This window comes from Microcebus murinus, chromosome X (assembly GCF_040939455.1).
Source record: "Microcebus murinus isolate Inina chromosome X, M.murinus_Inina_mat1.0, whole genome shotgun sequence".
NCBI classification, from domain to species: Eukaryota; Metazoa; Chordata; class Mammalia; order Primates; family Cheirogaleidae; genus Microcebus; species Microcebus murinus.
This window is the reverse complement of record NC_134136.1, coordinates 67,360,782-67,368,259: the sequence shown is the minus strand read 5'-3', so window position 1 is coordinate 67,368,259 and position 7,478 is coordinate 67,360,782. Positions and strand designations below refer to the sequence as shown.

The 7,478-nt window shown below is 38.0% G+C and overlaps 1 pseudogene; it reads left to right on the top strand.

The window, feature by feature from the left end:
• The first annotated feature begins 4,386 nt into the window (after positions 1-4,386).
• On the top strand, positions 4,387-5,130 carry LOC105863097 (large ribosomal subunit protein uL30-like 1 pseudogene; annotated as a pseudogene).
• The last annotated feature ends 2,348 nt before the right edge of the window (positions 5,131-7,478 follow it).

Genomic DNA, 7,478 nt, shown 5'->3' with positions numbered 1-7,478 from the left:
GCAGAAAAGAACACATGTACGGACTGGGGCTAAACGGGTGTGTTTAGGGGTGAAGCTGCTGCTGGTGGTGTGTGGGGGAAATGGGTAGAGTTGAGTGTTGATAGCGGTTAGAAATGAGGCTGGAAGGGTTGCTTGGGATCAGAGAATAAAAAGTCTTCAATTACAGCTTTCAGAGTTCAGCCAGGATCCTATAAGCAATGAAGACTCAATTTTTTTTTAAAGAAAGAAATAATATGATTTTTTTCCCATGGTTATTTAAGGAACTCCCAGTGCAAAGTCTGGGTAATGGCAGGCAGAAAAAAAAAGGCAGAAAGATCTGTTTAGAAATTATTGCAGAGGTTCAAGTGCAAGCTGAGGTCCAGATGTAGGGCAATGGGGATGCAAAGGGAAGGTGAATGGTGGATACAAGAGTCACTAGAGATGGGGCTTATCAACCAAATGAATGTGGGGGAGCTAGAGAGGACAATATATATGTGCCACACCCTTCTTTCCAGCTCAGAATTTTTTCTTATTGACTTTTGGGTTAAAGTGGAAGTCACCTTCCTCATTTAAATTCATGTGAAAACACAGAGAAATAAAGAGATGCAGTGAAATTGAAAACCAGCAATATATCCTACCTATTTGCTATGGCCCTGGCAGAACTGTCCTTAAGCAAAGCATGGGTGGGTTCCTAAGTATTACAGCTGGGTCAGGAAGGAAAATGTTGCTCCTAGGTAATTTTTTTAAATAATAAAATAATGTTTAACATTTATCGAGCTTTTTCTTTGTGCTATCAGGGAGGTGTGTTACATGTAGCATCTCGCTTAACCCTTCTAATAATCTCATGTACTATATATTATTACTTTTATTCTCCAATGAGAAAAACAAGCTCAGTGTAGTGTAGTTCACAGAGGTTCGAATCACACAGCTAGTATGACTAATTTGAGATTTCAACTCAGGACATTCTGGCATACCACCAAGATTGCTTTTTTTATTTTATTTTATTTTATTTTTTTATTTCGGCATATTATGGGGGTACAGATTTTAAAGTTTCAATAAATGCCCTTCCCCCCCTCCCCCCACAAGTCTGAGTCTCCAGCATGACCATCCCTCAGATGGTGCACATCTCACCCATTATGTATGTATATACCCGCCCCCCTCCCCCTCTCCAATACTCTATTACTGTAGTACCTATGTGTCCACTTAGGTGTTACTCAGTTAATACCAGTTTGCTGGAGAATATATCTGGTGCTTGTTTTTCCATTCTTGGGATACTTCACTTAGTAATATGGGTTCCAGCTCTAACCAGGAAAATATAAGATGCGCTATATCACCATTGTTTCTTAGAGCTGAATAGTACTCCATGGTATACATATACCACATTTTATTAATCCATTCTTGAATTGATGGGCACTTGGGCTGTTTCCACAGCCTTGCAATTATGAATTGTGCTGCTATGAACATTCAAGTGCAGGTGTCTTTTTTGTAGAGTGTCATTGGATCATTTGGGTAGATGCCCAGCAATGGGATTGCTGGATCAAATGGTAGATTCACTTGTATCGCTTTAAGGTATCTCCATATTGCTTTCCACAGAGGTTGAACTAGTTTGCAGTCCCACCAGCAGTGTAGGAGTGTTCCTCTCTCTCCACATCCACGCCAGCATTTGTTATTTGGGGACTTGTTGATAAAGGCCATTCTCACTGGAGTTAAGTGATATCTCATTGTGGTTTTGATTTGCATTTCCCTGATGATTAGGGATGTTGAGCATTTTTTCATATGTTTGTTGGCCATTCTTCTGTCTTCTTTAGAAAAGTTTCTGTTCAAGTCCTTTGCCCACTTTTTAAAAGGGTTATTTGATTTTTTCTTGCTGATTTTCGTGAGTTCTAAGTATATTCTAGTTATCAGCCCTTTATCGGATACGTAGGATGCAAAAATTTTCTCCCATTCTGTAGGTTGTCTGTTTACTTTCATGACTGTTTCTTTGGCTGTGCAGAAGCTTTGTAGTTTCATCATGTCCCATTTATTTATTTTTGTTGCTGCTTTGATTGCCTTTGGGGATTTCTTCATAAACTCTTTGCCTAGGCCGATGTCTAGGAGAGTCTTTCCAACGTTTTCCTCTAGAATTCTAATGGTTTCATACCTGAGATTTAAGTCTGTTATCCAGCGTGAGTTGATTTTTGTGAGAGGTGAAAGGTGTGGGTCCTGTTAGCCGAAGGGGAGGAAGACAACACTCAAGGGCTGGACAAGCTTTTTGAAGATATAACCAAGATTGCTTTTGAAACAAGCCCACTGAGCTATGATGTCAGAGACAAAAGTCCGTTTTCAGAGTAGAAGAAAGCCAAGTAACCCTCTTTCTGAGGTAGCCAGGGCTTTTTTTTTCACTCAGCTGTTCCATGTAAACTCTCAAGCCATGATTCCCAGTAGACAAACACCAAATCAACTAAGAACCTGTCAGAAATCCTAAGAGCTGGAAAGAATATTCAGACACTAAGTAAATATACAAAAAGCAAGAACTTTGTTATATATCAGTAGTATCTTGTTAAAAAACAATAAAAAACGAATCCCATCCCCAACGGCAACAACAAATTTAAAACAACTAAGAATAATCTTAATAAGATGTGTGTTTGGGATGGGCTACGTGAAGGAAACTACAATACAAGCAAGGTAGAACCTTTAAAAAAACCATGCAAGCTTAAACCAAGCAAAGCAATCTTAATAATCCATGGGGAAACTTAGGATTGTTTAGTGACCTTTAAAAATTTTTGTCAAAGCACTAAAAATTTTCTTACTGTCCATTCCATTACAAATGCATAGGGAAATGAAAAAAAAATAGTAAAATTAGTATTTAGCACATTGTAATTTAAACATTAGAAATATCGAGAATTATAGTGTTTCATTACTTTGTAAAATACTTATCAACAGCAGTTTGAACAGTACTTGCCTTCTTCTTCTCCAAACAAGCGAACATATATTTTATGCCTTAAAAAATTGTCATACTACTTCTGAATTTCTGGATCAGCTTCTAATATTTTGTCCTTTATTCTTTCAATGTCATAAAATATCACCAGGAGTTCCTTCAAAGTGTAGTTTTTCACTGGTATCACTGTCTCTGGGACATCTTCATCCTTTCAATCACAACTTTCCACATTTACGTTGTTACTTTTACCACCAATAAATTCCTCTCACTGCATTTCTAGGGTCTCTCAAACAGCAGCAGTGTCAACATTTCCCATGGTTAGCTATTTCTTCTGTAACTTATGTTTGATTCTAATTTCACTTCTAGCATTATCACTTTTTGTTTCCTAGCTGCACTTTCATCTTTGTTGGGCAATTCACTTTTTTGATTATCCATTTTTTTAAAATGTCACAGGGGTTTATCACTGAGAGACAAAGAGGAAACATAATTATATACTTTGCGCAGTGACCTATCACCAACAGACTTTAAAAGAAGTGATGCCATTGGTCACGGACCATAATGCGCTTCTGTTATCCACATAGTAAATTTGTGGACTAAAGAGATAGCACCAAAGTTTGTACATTATGTAATTACTCACAGTTAATATACTGTAGTGACTGAAATTCTAACCATATTGTTGGGGAACTGCTGTTATTTAATTAAACCATGATAACTGAAATTTATGAATATTGGAACCAACATACTTTCACAAATGGAAACACCATACTTAACTTTTACTGAATGCTCACTATGTGTCATGTCCTGTTCTAAGTTCCTCTTTATATGTGTTCATTTACTTAATCTATCTGCAAACCCTATGAGGTAGGCACTGTTAGTATCCCCATTTTATAGATTTAGAAACTGGGACACAGAAAGATTAGGTAACTTTCTAAAAGTCACACAGCTAGGAAGTGGCAAACCCAGATTTTGAATCCAAGTAGTCAGACTCTAAAGGCTAAGCACTTTACTGTATGTTATTTCACATACCAGAGTGCCAAGATGTTTATTTTTCCCATGTTAAGTTCCAGAAGAATTTTGTAAGTAGAACTTGAGATAGTCTTAATTCACTTAGAAAGCAATGGGCTAGAGAAAAAATTATCTTCTTATATTAAAACACAATTTAAAGCTACAGTAATTAAAATAGTGCAGTGCCAGAACTAGAGTTGAGAAACAGATCAATGGAATGGAGCATACAGTTTACAAAAAACTTATTATCTCTTTAAATGTTTTTCAGTAGAAGGGTAAATTGTATCCTAAATTAGAAAGAAAATGAAATGTTTATATGATGTAAAGTGAATTGGTTAACTATGATAAAATAAAGTTTGATTCCTTTTTCATATTTCACACCAAAGTAAATGTCAGGTGATTTAAAGAGTTAATAGGGAAAATGAAACCATAAATGGTTAGATTAAAAAAGTTAATATTTAAAATATCTTGGGAACACTGGAAAGATGGTGGAGCAAGAGGAAAGGAAAAAAATCCCTTTGGTTCCAGAAAATCTCCTGAAAAAGAGGAAGGCTTACCAAGCCCTCAAAGCCACCCAGGCAAAGCAGGCACTTTTGGCAAAGAAGCAGCAGAGGAAAGGAAAAGGGCCCAGGTTTAAGCAACTGGAATCATTTTTACATGATTCCTGGCAGCAGCAACGCAACAGGGTGCGTCTCAGACGACTAGAAGTAAAACCTCATGCCTTGAAGTTGCCGGATAAGCATTCCTTGGCCTTTGTTGTACGCATCCAAAGGTTTAATGGGGTGAGCTCACTGGTGCAAAAGACCATCGTGAGACTTTGCCTAAAGAAAATTTTCAGTGGTGTCTTTGTTAGAATCACCCCGCAGAGCCTAAAATTGCTGCATATGGTGGAACCTTATGTGACCTGGGGATTTCCAAATCTGAAGTCTGTCCGGGAACTCATCTTGAAACGTGGACAAGCCAAGGTCAAGAATAAGACCATCCCTCTGACAGATAACACAGTGATTGAAGAACACCTGGGGAAGTTTGGTGTCATTTGCTTGGAAGACCTCATTCATGAAATTGCCTTCCCTGGGAAGCATTTCCAGGAGATCTCATGGTTCTTGCGTCCTTTCCAACTCTCAGTGGCCCATCATGCTACCAAGAATAAAGTGTGCTTTCTCAAGGAGATGGGCCCACCCGGCTATCGGGGTGAACGCATCAATCAGCTCATCGGCCAGCTGAACTAGACCCAGAATATCTGAAAGCACAGTGCATTGAGAGCATGTGTTTTTGAGTTTTGGAATTGTGAAGTATCTTCAGAGATTATTTTCACTCTGTCTTCAAAAACAAAGGGAAGAGTCAGGGAAAAGACAGTCGGTTATGCTCATGGCAGGAACCTCTCATCACAGTCAAGTTCCAAGGAAAAATTCCAGTGTGTTCCACTTTGGCTGCTGCCACCTCTGAAATCACATTTCATGGAGAAAGGAGTCCTGCTTTGTCAGATCTTCTATCCTGAGGTGTTAAACATTGGTGACTGAATGACTCAAGCATGTGTATGAGGATCCCTAAGACTCCTGCAACAGTGGTCCAAATCCAAATGCATACTTGAATCTGGGTATTCCCAGGGCTTTGTTTTGAAAAGACTTGAAATACAATTGGGAAGGAGAATGCAAAACTCAGCTGTCTCTTTGAATCCATGTTCCAAGTTTTCAGTGATGGCTTTGAGAGCTCTCAGACATGGCTGACTCTAAGTGCATCTGGTGGCTTTTTTATCCTAGCCTGCAACCGGTTTTGTCTCTTCTCTAGTTCAGGATTGAGAACAAATGACCCCTTTAATGGGTACACGCATATACTCAAAATTTTGCTTACAATTTGTGCATAGACTCTTCTCTCCATGGACCTTTGCACTTCATGTGAAGAAGTACTGCTTTTCCCAGGGTTGGTCACCCAAGCCCTGATCTTTCTAGTCTCTGGTTCCATTGTCTTGTGGAAGAGTAAAGCTAACCAAGATAGCTTTTCCCCTTCACAGTGGCAGATTGTGTTGCTCCTTGCACTATCAAGTCTGGGAAATGCCCACCATTTCTCCCCCTTCCCTGCCCCTCCCCTGCTGGGGATTCAGGATGGGATTTTCTGATTTCTCTGAAGATCATCTTCCTCCTTAAAACCAAGCTCAGGAAGGAACAAATCATTTTCTTGGTTTGGCATGGATGAACTTAGCACTATTTGGCTTTTTAGGCATCTGGTTGGCAGCTTAATTGACCTTTTTCTTGCATATTCTGGACTCCAGAAGTATTGCCCTTTGTCCTGCTGGTACTGCCATAGACCAGCAATAGGCTTTCTGAGGATGTTAGCCTTAAGTCAGTCTGATACTGCTTGTGTTTTTTCATCAGTGTCCAATTCTAAGCAGGCCTTCACTTAGTTGCCTCAGCTTGCCATCTGAGCAATTGGTGAAGATGTGTCAAGCCTAGGTTAAATTTGGAAATAGGCTTGACCAGTTTGTTCCTGGTCCTTTCAGGTCAGGTTTGCTGCAATTTTGGCTCATGGGGCCCTCAAACATAGCTTTGAAATTGAGAGATATAACAGTGCCTTAAAATGTGCCAGGTTATGAGGTAATTAATTAGGTTGGTTGGTTCCAGAGTTAATCTGTCAGCAATAGAGGTTATAGATGTTACTCTTATATATTAAAACATTGTGAAATCAGATTACTTTAAAATGATGTATGCAAAGTCCATGGGAAAAAAGCAGTTGTGAGTATGGAAGCCCAGGGCTTAGATCCCTGCTGTCTTATACTAAATATGGGAACGGTGTTTCCATTCTTGCCTGTGAAATGGAGCTAATACCCTCTAGCATGTCTGCCTCACATGGCGGTTAAAAGAATTGAGTAAAATAATACTTTGTAATTTATAATTCTATATAAATAAAAAGTTATCACAAAAAATATCTTGGGGCTAGAAGACTTTCTTAACATAAAAGCAATATGAAAACCCCAAAAGGGAAAAATATAATAGTAAAATTATAGGTATTCTAACTATGCAAAGAGATCATAAGCAGTAGGAAAAACTTACAGCCCAATAGAAAAAAAGACAGAAAAGGCCATAAACAGATACTACACAAATTAAATATAAAAATCTAATCAAGATATTTAAAATGATAAATCAATATGTAATAATAAAAATTTAAAAATAAACATTTTGGCTTAGTAATTGGAAAGATGTTTTTGTTTGCTTGCTTGTTTTACTATAGCATCATATTTGGTGATGGCAGGATGAAATTGTGACCCTTAATACTTCTGCTGGGAGTATACATTGATACATATTTTCTGGAAAGCAATCTGTCAAAGATATTTTTTAATTCCCAGTTTTACCTGGTAATTTATCTTCTGGGAATAATTCCTAAGAATGTTAGTGTTACTTATAATATTGAAATGGCTGCAACAGGAATGCTCACTAAGACAAAAATAGTTAAACAAAATGTGCCAAATCCTCGCAGTTCTGCAGCCATTCATGGTCATGTATTTGAAGAACATATATGTAAATAAGGAAATACTCAAATATATTAAGCAAAAATCGAAAAGGAAGAATTCAAAATTATATAC